The sequence below is a fragment of the Gobio gobio genome (assembly GCF_949357685.1).
Source record: "Gobio gobio genome assembly, chromosome: 23".
Lineage (NCBI taxonomy): Eukaryota > Metazoa > Chordata > Actinopteri > Cypriniformes > Gobionidae > Gobio > Gobio gobio.
This window is the reverse complement of record NC_137119.1, coordinates 25,508,439-25,521,725: the sequence shown is the minus strand read 5'-3', so window position 1 is coordinate 25,521,725 and position 13,287 is coordinate 25,508,439. Positions and strand designations below refer to the sequence as shown.

Sequence of the window (13,287 nt, the reverse complement as noted above, 5' to 3'; positions counted from 1 at the left end):
ATAGAGACCCAAACAAGCTATTTAAACTGGACGCATCAAAGCCTCTTATATGTCAAAAGAATATGATTTTTCATGTCATGACCTTTATGACCCTTCATGTATTTAAAGTCCCAGTGAACCGGAAGTTGCAACCGACTTTATTTCAGTGATTTGACGTATTTCAAAGAGAAACGGAATACTAAATTAGCAGAACAGAGGGTGTGGTTTGTTTTTTCCTCCCTGTGACCTGATTGGATATAGAAACGTAGGCGTTTCATTCAAAAAACGCACCTCTTCGCCATCTCTGTTTATTAGCTCGCGGGCAGTTGGATGGGCGTGTTTAATGATGGCATGTCGGTGTCGAAGCCCAAGCCGTCATACAGACGTCATCAAAAAAGGCCTGCCAATGTAGAGGGGAGGAGCGTTTTCAGATTTTGATTAAAGATTACAAAGCCAAATAATTTTTTGATGCGGATTGACTTGCACGGATGGATTGTTCACCACAAAACTAGCAATTTGCGCTAACAAAGTAAATATGATCAATTTTGATTTCACGAGGACTTTAATACATTTTGCAGTGATATGGAAATCTGAAAAGTTTTAAATGTATCAAACCTGTAAAGTTTTGTTCAATTTATAACAATTTGGTAAAGTCTAATTATGTATGTATATTTGGATATATTTATAGATCAAAAATCACCATGATGCAAGGGTGTTGCTCTGCTGTTTCTAAAGTGTTCTGAGTGGGGTTTTTAGTGCATTATGTAGTTGCTAGTGTGTTCTAAATGGTTACTTGTTGGCCACTTTCTACAGATCCTATACCCAAGTCTATGATATTCTGTCAAATTCAACAGTGCTCCTCTCCTCAACCAGCCACACAATTTGAGGTATCATTCCCGTGACATGTCCATATAGCATAAATGATGCTGGATGGGTAATGTGTCAAAAATCCCTAACCCTTTAAGTAAATGGAATAGGAGTGATGCTTGCCTTTTAAAGGTCCCGTTTTTCGTGTTTTTTTGAAGCTTTGATTGTGTTTACAGTGTGCAATATAACGTGTTCATGTTTCGCGTGTAAAAAAACACAGTATTTTTCACACAATTTACTTATCTGTATACTGCTGTTTTCACTGTCCTCAAAACGGCTTGAAAGATTTCCCTGTTCTATGAAGTCCCTCCTTCAGAAAAACGTAACGAGTTCTGATTGTGCCAGCGGTTCCCGTGTTGTGATTCGACAGCAGCTTAGCGCACGCAGAGCGCACGTTACCGGAAAGGTCACGCCTCTCACCATAACGGGGATGCATGCGCTCAATGATCTCTAAGTACAGCGTCCCTGGGAAAGCCAAACAAAGGTGACTTGACTCCGGGATGAAAATAACAGCGTCTCGACGACATGGCAACAAACAAACTATACGAACGCAACCGAACGCAACACTTCCTATTCTCCACGTGGGAGCAACAAGACCACGCCCCCTTTTTCGCGCGTTCTTGTGGGCGGAGGTTAGTCGACATACTGCTCTACTGACGTAATTAAAGCAGGAAATACCAGGATGTAGTCCTAACCAGCCGTTCGCTGTAGGCTTTGAAAGGGAACTTCTGTTAAATAAAATATCTCGCTTGGCATTGAACTTTGAGCTTTATAATTTTACAGGTATTATAAATGCTCTAACAGCAACATTACACACTAACTAAAGTTTGAAAAATGGGATCACGAAGAACAGGACCTTTAAGGTTTCTTCCATGTCTATGAGAGATCACTATAATCACCCAGAATGTTGCAGCTTATTTTTGTTGACCAGGTGTTACTTAGACAGTTTAATTTGATCTAACCGCAGTTATTATTGTGCAACCTGGATATACTCTATGGTATGTCGAATTGTTATTGACTCGCTGTGAAAACCTGTACGTGTGAAAGCATCAGTCACCTCCAAAACCGAGTGATATGTGTCAGATCCCCTTTTTAACCTGTCATGAGCAGCGCTGCAACCTAAAGTGGTCTCACTGCAGGCACAGTGAAGGGTAATAATTGAAATTCCACTGACGTTCAGAGCAGATTTTTTGCCGTTGTAATGATTTCTGCTGCCCTGGAGACATCTGCTACCATATATTAACACAAATGAGCAGAAAAACAAATAAATTGTGTGCATGCGCGGGTGTTTGTGAGCGAGTGGCAGTATACAAATGATAACAACATATTATTGTGCAGATGGTGCTTGTTTTCTGTGTCTCAAAATATATTCATTGTGTGGAAAATAATCAATGATTGCCATAGGACAACAATTCCATCATGATGCCTTTTTGTGAGTTGAGCTAGCTGTGTCTAATTGAATTGTTCAGGTTGGCCTCTATTACAGGCAGTTGGTCAGTCCTCCATTTATTAAGATGATCAGGACTACAAGCGAGGGGACTTGATCATCCTACCTTTTTTATTTAATGAAGAAAAATGCTTCATTAAAAGAATTCCGTTCTTGAGGAGAAAACCTTATTACGTAGTGACTTTATACGTTTTTCATTGTTGTTTATTAGACTGCTTATTAATATTTGAAATGTTTTGTTCACCTAAATCAAGGTCAAGTGATGCAACCAACACGCAGACAAAACAGGAAATGAAATCATAGAGAGAATCTAAAAATGACTGTGTCTGTCAAGATCAATCTTAAAAAGAAAATTGACCTTTTTGGGCAAGGCAAGGTTATTTCAGGCTGTTAAAATGTCTTGCGATTAGTGCTGCCAATCGATTAAAATATTAACTTATTAATCACACTTTTTTCTGTAATTAATTGGACCTAACATTAAAATGTTAATTATATTTTTATATTGTATAATTTCACATTGAAATGTAGAAACAACATGATGTTATTTAATTATTTTTTATATTTGCCTAATGGCATCTCTTTTCTAACTGATATACCAATACAGCTACTGATGTAAATAGCTTTTTCTCATTTTCTGGGGTAATTATAGCTATTCAACATTACAATATGATTGAGAGCCAACATTTTTAAAATTGAATAGGCTTTAAACAAAATATAACAACTTTTAATGTAAGTGAACTTCACCAAAATATATAGATGAACTCTTCTTAAAGCTACAAAAGTTTTTATTTTTAATATATTTTTAAATGTTTGGGTGCTGCTGCGCATCCCTGTGTGTGTAATAAGCATAGTATAAAAACACAGCCTTTTAATAGCACAAAAATACATGCGCTATTGACTTTAGACCCGGTTTCAGTTGCCTCAAAATAGCAATGCACCAACAATGCGCCTGAACACACCTCGTTTTCAGACCAGCACGCCCATGGGCGAACAGATGGACGTGAGTGCATTTGCTATTTAGACAATGTGGCGCTGGACATGAAAATGATAACTGCGTCGTGCTGAAACTAGCAAAAAACACTTGCGTTGTGCCTGCCGTCGCATTGCGCATTGGCGTCGCATTGCTCCAGGTGGATGATAGGGCCTAATGTTTTACTGTTGCGCTGTCTGGAGCGGCTTTCTGTGCGCATGTTTTGGGTAAGTGAACACAGAGCCGATTCACGGACATCATACCAGTATTAGGGGTTGAACAGACTAGTCTACTAGTCGACTATAATGCTTTGCCATGACGTTTTAAGCTTGACGTCGACTAGATCTGTCATGACCTATAGAGGGCGCAACAGAATAAGAAATCATGAAGTCCACTTTTACGCTGCGTTTCAGTTCAAATTACAAATAAATGCATACTCAGAGAGCGCTCCACAAGATATGTTTGATTGTACCATCTGGATGGTCAAAATTGATTGCATCAATGCACGTTTTACACAGCTTATTGTACAGATAAGTCAATCGTCATTCTAAACTAATGCATGCTGCATTGTAAAACACACAGACAGTAGCGTGCATCACCTGAATATTGCGTACACTCAGGGTGCTTTCACACTAGCAGTGTGCACCTGGGTTCGATTGACGTCAGAGTTCAGTTCGTTTGGATGATGTGAACGCCGAACTGGGGAGCGCACCTGCAAACCGTATATATATATATATATACCTGAGTCCACTTAAAAAGGGCAGTCTGGGGTACGGTTCATGTGTGAACTCTGGTACGGTTTGCTGCTGATGTGAACGCAATCGTACTAAATCGCGGAGGTGAACTGCAATTAATGACTTATGATTTGATAAAAATGTGTGTTTGTGTGCATTTCACTCATTTTCCTGCTGAGCGTGACTGACGTACTGCAAGCAGAGAGCTGTAGATCTCATTTCTGCTCGTCTTTAGCGTTATAGCTAAAATAGCATCGTTATGCATCTCGCCGTCGTTACTAAGCAACCGGGTAAATAGCTGCTGCTTTGATGATGCAAACGCACCCCGGTTCGGACCCAAATAATATAATATGAACACAGTCAAGCAGAGGGAGGGGGGAACAATTGAACTCGGGTTTGGTCCAGGTAATCGAACCAAGTGTGAAAGCACCCTCAGAGACATTCAGTAGCGCAGAAATGTATTGTAAACACTGTTCTGTGATTTATCAATAAAATAGCTTAGAAACTGAAAAGTTCTAGCATGTATTTCTTGGTAACTAAAACCCACAGCTTCACTATTGGTAGAGAAACGCTGCCAGATGCAATTCACACGCAATCGCTCACTCTCTCACTAATGCATTCATATAAATGTAATCTTTACTGTGCTGTGAGCAGAAATCTGTGAGAAATATAATGACCGAAGACAAAAGAACTGATAAAAATAACCTGTTAGGAGCAATAGCTGTGCACAAGGCAACCCGCGTCCGAGTCTCAGCTCGAGGTTCAGGCTTATTTGTTCATCAGCGACTAGTCAAGGCTGACTCGACTTTCATCACATAAATGTCGTTCAACCCCTAACCAGTATATCTTTGAGTTCTCGTTTGTGTCTTACCGCACTTGAATGGTTTAAAAGCTCCTGAATGAATGATAGTGTGATCATATTATGTAACGCTAGCCAAGACGATGCGTTAATTGTGTAAACAAATTGAAGAAAAAAATCTGCACAATGAATGTTTATTTTGACAGCCCTAATTGTGATCTATTTAATTTATAAATACATATAAGTCATGGTATTTTTTCAAAATACTTTTTACCTTGAAATATATATTAATTTATTCAAGGTTTAATTAAAATATGATTTTACTTTTTACTTAATGGCATGATGTTTTTAGAGTTAATAATTGTAACAAAAAAAAAAGTGAAAATGGTATAGGAAATGAAATAGCAGATAACTTGGCAGATTTTTAAATGTTTTTTTTATACATCTTGAATACTCTTATTTATTATTGACCCATGTGTATTCGCTTGCCTATTGATTACTTTGTTCCTTTAGCTGCATGACAGTCATTCTGCTACTTTGAAATGGATGATTGTTAACTTTGTGTTTGCCTTGGGTCTATCTGCTTTTTTTGTGCCCTACAGATATGGTTCCAGATCGAGGTGTGTATATTGGCAGGGAATCTATACTGTAGATTGGATTGTCTGCTAAGGGAGTGTGCTGTCGAAGCCTGTGCCTCAGTGAGTTTATATATACGTGTGAGTGTATGTGTAGGCAGGAAAGCGGGTGCACCTCAACCGTGGAAAAAAAAACCTAATGCAGAAAAGTAGATTAGGAGCTCAGGGTGTGAGATTGTGGCTTTATACAAGTAAGACTCTCCTCGGTGGTCCCAAGCAGGGATTGGCTTTAGCAAAGCTGATGTTGTGTCATTTCCCAGAAAAGCTGCTCCACAACCTGTGAGTCACCAAGTTGCTGACAAAAGAGGACCGTTGTCCTTGTTGGGGAGAGCTGACCTGTTTGGTTTACTCATTTAAGGAACTGTGATTCTAACCACACTTGCGAGGGCAACATATGAAGGAAGAAAACTCCAGCTTTTTGTCATTTAGATCATGTGCGTGGGGTGGGTGAGAAAGGTCTGTGCAATATTGACAATGTGGTTTTTAACATAAAGGTTATATTTTATTTTAAAAAGGTGCTTAATGAACGTCTTTATGAGTCAACCTAATTTCATTATGTGTTGCCCACACTGTTTTGTCTACAATTTTCACTTAGTGGCACACCAGGTACATTACATCATTCTTTGACAAAGAAAAATTGATGTTCTGTTCTATTTCCTCTTTTAGTGCTGAATTGCATTAAATAGCAGGATCCATTTTAGTCACACTCCTATTCTTAGCGGTGCACTCATATTAAAAGCCTGGACCATATAAGCTTATAATTATTTAACTAATAACCAATGAATGGCTGATATTTAAATGACACTGCACTATTTTGTAAATCAAAAATAAAACACTGAAAACTAAAATTGCTTTAAATGGTAAAAGAAAATATAGCTATCACAACCGTATAATATACAATATTAACCATGCATATTAATTTCGAGTTTTGCTAAAGATTATTTTAATAGTGTTGTGAAATTATTCATGTTTTTAAAGAAACAGTAGACTTTTACATTTAATAATATATATATATATATATATATATATATATATATATATATATATATATATATATATATATATATATATATATATATATATATATATATATATATATATATATATATATATATATATATATATAAATATAAAACATTTTTTAAAGATGCTGTTCTTTTAAACTTTCTATTCATCAAAGAATCCTGAAAAAGATGTATCATGGTTTCCAAAAAGGTATAAGCAGCCTTGCTGTTTTTAGCATTGATAATAATGAAAAATATTTTTTTATTGAGCACCAAATCAGCATATTAGAGTGATTTCTGAAGGATCATAAAGACTGCAGTAATAGATGATAATTTTTTTATCACATATTTAAATAGAAAAAATATTTTAAATTGTACTACTATTTCAGAATATTGCTGTTTTTGCTCTATTTTGATCAAATAAATGCAGCCTTGGTGAGTATAGAGAGAAAAATCTTACCAACCACAAACTTTTGAATGGTAGTGTAAACACACTCATACCGCCCAGCCTTTCTCCATATTAACACTGTAAGAAGATACATGTGTGATTATTGCTTTTGACAACGTCACATGGGCCACAAAATAGCTAGTATTGAGTTTCACTGTGATAGACTGTGCCATTCCTAACCCTTTTACAAATAGATGCAGTTTCACATTAGAGCTGCTTATGTGTTCAATTACAATCAATGAGTTTTTTTCTGCTCAACACTGTGAAAGGGAAAAGCTTTCCACATGCAATTACAAGCTGCAGCTGGTGAGCCTTCCTCAGAATTCATGGAAAAGCGGGAAATACCCTACAGTCAGCTCACCTTGACTTGACTTTATTTGTAAGGGTGATGTAATATGTTGTAGCATGACTTCATTCCTGCCAAATGTCCACCCTTGAAGATAGCGGTGAATGTCAATGACTTAAATCTGTTACATTAATTATAGTCACTAAACTGAACTAATTTAACTACATGGTTATTTTCCCATTTGCTTTTTCATTTGATTCCCACATGCTGTGGCTTTAAAAAAAAAAAAAAAAAAAAAAACTAAACCCTGAGATTGTTGTTGAGTCAAGCCAAGCTGCACAGGCTTCAGCAAACGGCAGTTTGACAGAACGTCAGACCGATCTAGAGAGTTGGCGTCGAGCGTGTGGCATGAATGGCAGGTTGTGCGGTGGGTGCATGGGTAAGCGGGCCGCTCTCGTGCTGTGTGGAGTGACCGAGCAGATGGGCTGGAGAGCTGGCAGTTGGTGCCAGACGCAGCGAGGGCAGAGGGGTTTAGCGAGATGCTCGCCGCCATGTTGGAGGGCCACCTGCTTTTTGGCAGCATGTCAGTCCCTCGGTGCTTAAATGTGTTTATAGCAGCCGCAAGGTCAATGTGTATGTGTGTGTTCCTATTTAAATGGATTTTGTGGAGCCAAGTTGGTGATGTGACAGTACGCATCCCTCAAATCTAAAGAGATGCCCACAATGCAATGATCCTACACGGAAAATATAATTGTTGATCATTATAATCAATATTCAATTAAAGGGTTACTTCAGCGATTTAGCATTAAGCTATGTATCAATAGAATCCCGGTAGTATATTCTAATTATCGTACTTTACCCCCTCATATCCCCCTGAGACGAGAGAATTATTCATTTTATTTCTGGAAAAAATCCTCACAAATATCGTTGCGTCATCTGAGGATTTTTTGGCCAGAGGCTAGAGACTACAGCCAGTAGTAGAAGTTAGTTCCACATGTTTTAAACCCGCCCATAGGGGGTGGGATCTGTACGTTAAATAATGTTTTATCAACAAAGCTCGGGAGGAGCACGTTCAAATAATTGACAAGAGTGGAGAGTTACTTAGGGCATATGCGTAGTAACGTTAGCATAACACGACAAGTACGTTAGCTCGTTACTTTGCTGTTTTACTGCTAACAACTATATCACTACGTATAGGCTACTGTGTGATCAGAAATCGTGTTGAGTATTAGCGAGAGTCTTATTTCTAGGCGAATGATCAGAAATCGTGTCGAGTATTAGCGAGAGTCTTATTTCTAGGCGAATGCGTTTAGTACCAGATGGCCCAGGCTGTTCATCATCTGGGAAGGTGAATATCGAAGGAATCGCGGTGTCCTTCAGAGTGGCTCTCTTCATTCCAAGCACATTCGGTTCGTAGTCTTCCTGCTTGAAACCCTCCGTATTTTCAGGTTTTCCATATTAGTGTCCTCTACAAAATTCGGGTGGTTGATAGCCCGCAGCCACTGTTTGTTTTAACCGGCAAATGATGAAAACTTACTGCTTGTCCTTTTCTGGTTTTGGCTGTACATCCCGGTACAAAGCAACTTTGCACAATGTGGATGGAAAATACACTACTGTTTAAGTTATTTTAGGAATAACGTCACAGAGACTCACGATATAACGGCGTCTTTTTAGTTTCTAGTCAACTAACGTTAGAACCGGTAGGCATGGCTTGGGAGTGGCCTCGTAGGGCAGCGAAGCAAGTGCATTCTGGGAGTTGTTGTCTTTCATCCACATGAGCCAAAAACACATTTTCTGGCTTTTATTAGTCTAGAAGGCACCAAATTCAAAATTGATTTCACATTTCTACTACATAAATGAAATACAGATTCATCTTCCCAATGCTTAACCCCATTACCCATTCTGTGTAGTTATTTTTTTAAGTTAATTTAATATAATCAGCAAAGTTTTTTCTTTATTCTTTCTTAGGCCTAGTCCACACGTACACGGTATTTGGTTTTCCCTGCGGCGTTTAAAAAAAAAAAATTGCGCCCACATGAAAACGCAAAACACACTATGAAGCGCTGTCAAGAGCATGTCAAACCAACAGGTGACAATATAACCCTAACCGTAAAGCCATGTTGGCCAATCAGAAGCCTGGAAAAAGGGTTATTGCCGGTTTCGGTTCTGACGCAACAAGCCAAAATCTCACTGTCCACACGGCACCACTGCAACCAGAGTTTCTAAAAATGTTCACCCTGGCAGGAGTTTTCAAAAAACTTTTAGTGTCCAGATACTGCGTTTGCGTGTGGACTAACGACTAAACCGCATAGAAAAAGATGCGGTATTGAAAATACCCGTGTTCGTGTGGACAGGGTCTTAGAGTCTATAGTTCACAAAAGTCTTTATTCACATTCCTAGTCTGTTTAGATCATTAACTGTCAACCGACAAGATTGTTAAATTAGAATTAAATTAAATTACAATGGATAAGTGTCTGTAACCCATTAAAACTATCATAACTATTTGTTTCCAGGGGTTTAGTTTTACATGCGCAAATATCATGCGCTAAATATCCTTTTTCAAATGTGCTCTGAGATCTTTGGGATCTTGTGTGTTCTGTGTGCTGCTCTGCTCTGCTAGTGTGCACTGAGCATACGCCTTGGCTTGAGCTCTGGAAACTTACAGCAAACCCTTTTGTGTTTCTGTCAGGAGCCCAGACATTTTTCTGCACTGACTGTTTCTTCAGAAACTCAGGGACCATGCAAGCCTTAGAAACAAAGAGGGAAAAATAAAGAGCAATGAATGAGGCTTAGAGACAGAAAAGAACGCTTTAAGATATGCCAGGGAGAGGAGGAGTGGCTGAGTTTGGATTCCCACTGAGCCAAACTCCAATAGTAACTGGTAACTGTGTGTATCATTGTAAAGGAATGTCTGTGAAGAGATTACCTCTTTTCAGTTTTGCACTATTAAAAGAGTCTTTTATCAGGGACTTTCTGTAATTAAACGTATAGGGCACAAATTCAACCTAGATTCACTGCCATTTAGTGTTTGCAACTTCAGCCATTTGCATTTTTGGCTGGTTTTGGATACAAGAGAGCATCTTCAGTCTCCGTTTTCCCTCATTGAAATAAGCATATGTGACAGTCAGATATGGACAGTTGCATTTAAGAAACAATCTTAGAAAACAAGATGAATTTTACAGAATGACTGCTAATGTAAATGTGAGTGGTGCTGCTATCTTAATCAGTGTTTTTTTTGCTGTTGCATGTTTTATACTTAGTCAGGCGGAAAACGTAAGTCTGTTCACCTTAGAAAAGTAGTAACGTCTCCGCAACAAGTGGCATGTTGCTAGCATTGACAACTTCAAGCTGTTTGACCGGATGGGTAAAAATGATGGTTGCTTTGGTCAATTACGGGTTGTTAGAGCTAGCATTCTGTCCGCTTTAAATCAGACACAGAGATAAGGTAGGTAGTGCATAAGATTACATTTATTTCAAAGAATGAATTATAGCATTTTATTTGAATTCATTATTGAGAAAGAGCGAGCTGTGTGTGTGAACCATGATGGTTCAAAACCATGATGTTACCCCCTCGTTGCTCAGAAATATAATGTAGCGAAGCTGAATGTGCTTAACAAAGTGTGAGCCGAATGAGTCACAGCCAAGCGCCTTCTGCAGTCTCTCTTGAAGCCAACACGGAAGTGACTTAAACTGCAATTCATCGACTGACCACTAGAGACAGGCTCCAAAAGGGAGTCAAATCTGTATCTCCCGCATGTTAAAATGCCCAACTTCACAGCGGAAAAAAATGTGTTTACAGCCTGGTACAAAAAGTGTTTTAGGTCTATACAGCTAATTTTGCCCTTCATGACAACTGTGAGGGGGGTGAATTTTTTTTATAACTCATTCGTTTAAATTATATTAAGCCTTATGCTGCGTTCGCACCAAATGCTAATAGAGCGTCAAAATCGTGTCTACCGTGTCTAGTTGGACGCTTGAACATTTTGAATCCATTCGCGCGCGAATTGGACGCACGTATAAATCGAGCATTTGAAGCGAGGCGCTCCTGGAGAAATATGTCATAAAAAACCACTCTGCCTCTTTTCATTTTCATAAAAAAAAAATGAAACATTAATAGCCACACAAATGTGGTCCAGGCAACGGACTACCTACATTATCTACACTGCATGTATATTTTAATATCCTAAAAAATAAAGAAACTTCTCTTTGCCCTCAGTCAAAACGATTTGGCAGACAACAAATTATAGATTCATGACACCAAAGATCGCCCGTTAGATCTACACAAGACGAATTCTATCCCATGTTTAACCACTACAGAGGCATCCGAGCCAGCGGCAAACGTCAGAAGGACTGGCCGAGGAAAGGCTGCTCTCGCCGGGGTTAATGAGCGCTGAGCGCCCGTTGATCGCCTGGATCTCACATCTCCAAAAATGCAAGATTAACTTTTTTAAATAGGTACTCTCTTTATAAATTAAACAACTACATTCTCACCTGAAAAAGTCTTAAAACTAAATTTCGTGACACAATAACAGTAGTATTTTTAAATTATGCAGGGTTTCTCATCACGTCACTTTTCTTCGTGACAGCAGCAAGCAGGCTCCTGATTGGTTACGCCAAAGGTTAGATTTTTTAACTCGGGCGTCAGACGCAAATTCGCTTCAAACACGCAAATGCACAAAAAGCACCAAATAAAATCACTTGCGCAAGACAGTCGATTCGTGTCATTCGCGTGAACGAGGCGGAATCGCGCTGCAGGACCTCCAGACGCGTGTCGGCGCGCCTTTCCATTGACTTAACATGGAAATCGCTCCAGATGCTCTATTCGCATTCGGTGTGAACGCAGCATAAAAGTTCTGTATGATTAAGGCCGTGGTCTTAACTATAGGTGGTTGGCCACTATGGTCGAGCTAGACGGCATGGTTTCAACAACCAGGCACCTCAGCTCCACCCACGTCCTGGCTTTTTCCCCTATTTTCAGTTATCCGGGAGTGACACGCTGCCAAGATGGCAACGGCTGACTTTAGGCTTCAAAACTGCTCTTCAGAAACCTACGGGTGATGTCACGGACACTACGTCCATATTTTTTTTACAGTCTATGGTCGCAGCACAGACCAGCAGCAGGAGTCAGATGACAAGATGGCGGCAGATGATTTGGTTTCAAAGTAAAATGTAAAAGCGCCTATTTAAGGAACTAACTGTACATTAAACGGTTTATAGAATCAGAATCGAGTTACTAAAAATCTTTGAAAAATGGCTGTTCATTAAACACAGTGATTCGTGAATCAATGAATCGTTGAGTTTTAAATCAATTAATTGAAAAGGACAGTTTGAACTGATTCATTTTCATGAATCTGTTCAATCTGTCCTTTACAATGTTCTTTAACAATAAGACACCATTGACAAAAGCTTGTGATGTCAACCACTTTTAACTTCAGCTGCTTTTGAAATCACATCCCATCAGCCGCAGAAAGTGCTGTTTACTCCAGACTCATCGTTTCCAGCTAGGTCATTTGACATAATCACTACAAGAGCCATCAAGAAAGAATCAGCCTCTCCGCAGCACCGCCGCTATATTTGGCTCGTTTTCTTTTACAGGCAGGCAAAGATTGCTCCAATTTGTATAGCTATTTCCTTGCAAATGTTTGTAACCTTTTCGCTGGCACTCTTGTACTTTGACCCTCTTGAGTTCAGGGCTCTTTCGCACTTTGCTGATGGCTGTAATTGCTCTTCTTTCAGCGGCGTCTCCAGGCGACTCGTCGATATTGTTGCGTGAAGCTGACAATTATAAATGAAGAAAAAATATAGATCTCATTGTCTTGCCTTTCATGTGTCAGAATATGAAAAACTGCTCTCAGATCAGCCCGTGGCTGCTGGTGACAGATTCGCCTTTGAAGAGCTCTGTGGTCGCTACCTTTAGCACTCCCTCCACTTTTATCCCGCTCGATGTGGCTTAACAATGTCTCAAGGGCAACAGGGCACTTTCCGTCTTCAAAGACAAGTGTCTCTCTCATCTGAAGAATGACATGAAATGAGAGCGACTGGGAGATGATGTGTGTATTTGCTGTTGGCAGTCATACACACTGTCTACGGACAATTATGATTTAATTATAGTTGGCTG

General features: G+C 39.2%; 1 protein-coding gene across 1 annotated transcript in view; it reads left to right on the top strand.

Annotated features, from left to right (window-relative positions):
* The window catches only part of map3k22 (mitogen-activated protein kinase kinase kinase 22), a 129,764-nt gene that overhangs the window by 6,639 nt on the left and 109,838 nt on the right, over nucleotides 1-13,287 (top strand). The gene's annotated exons all lie outside the window — the stretch shown is intronic.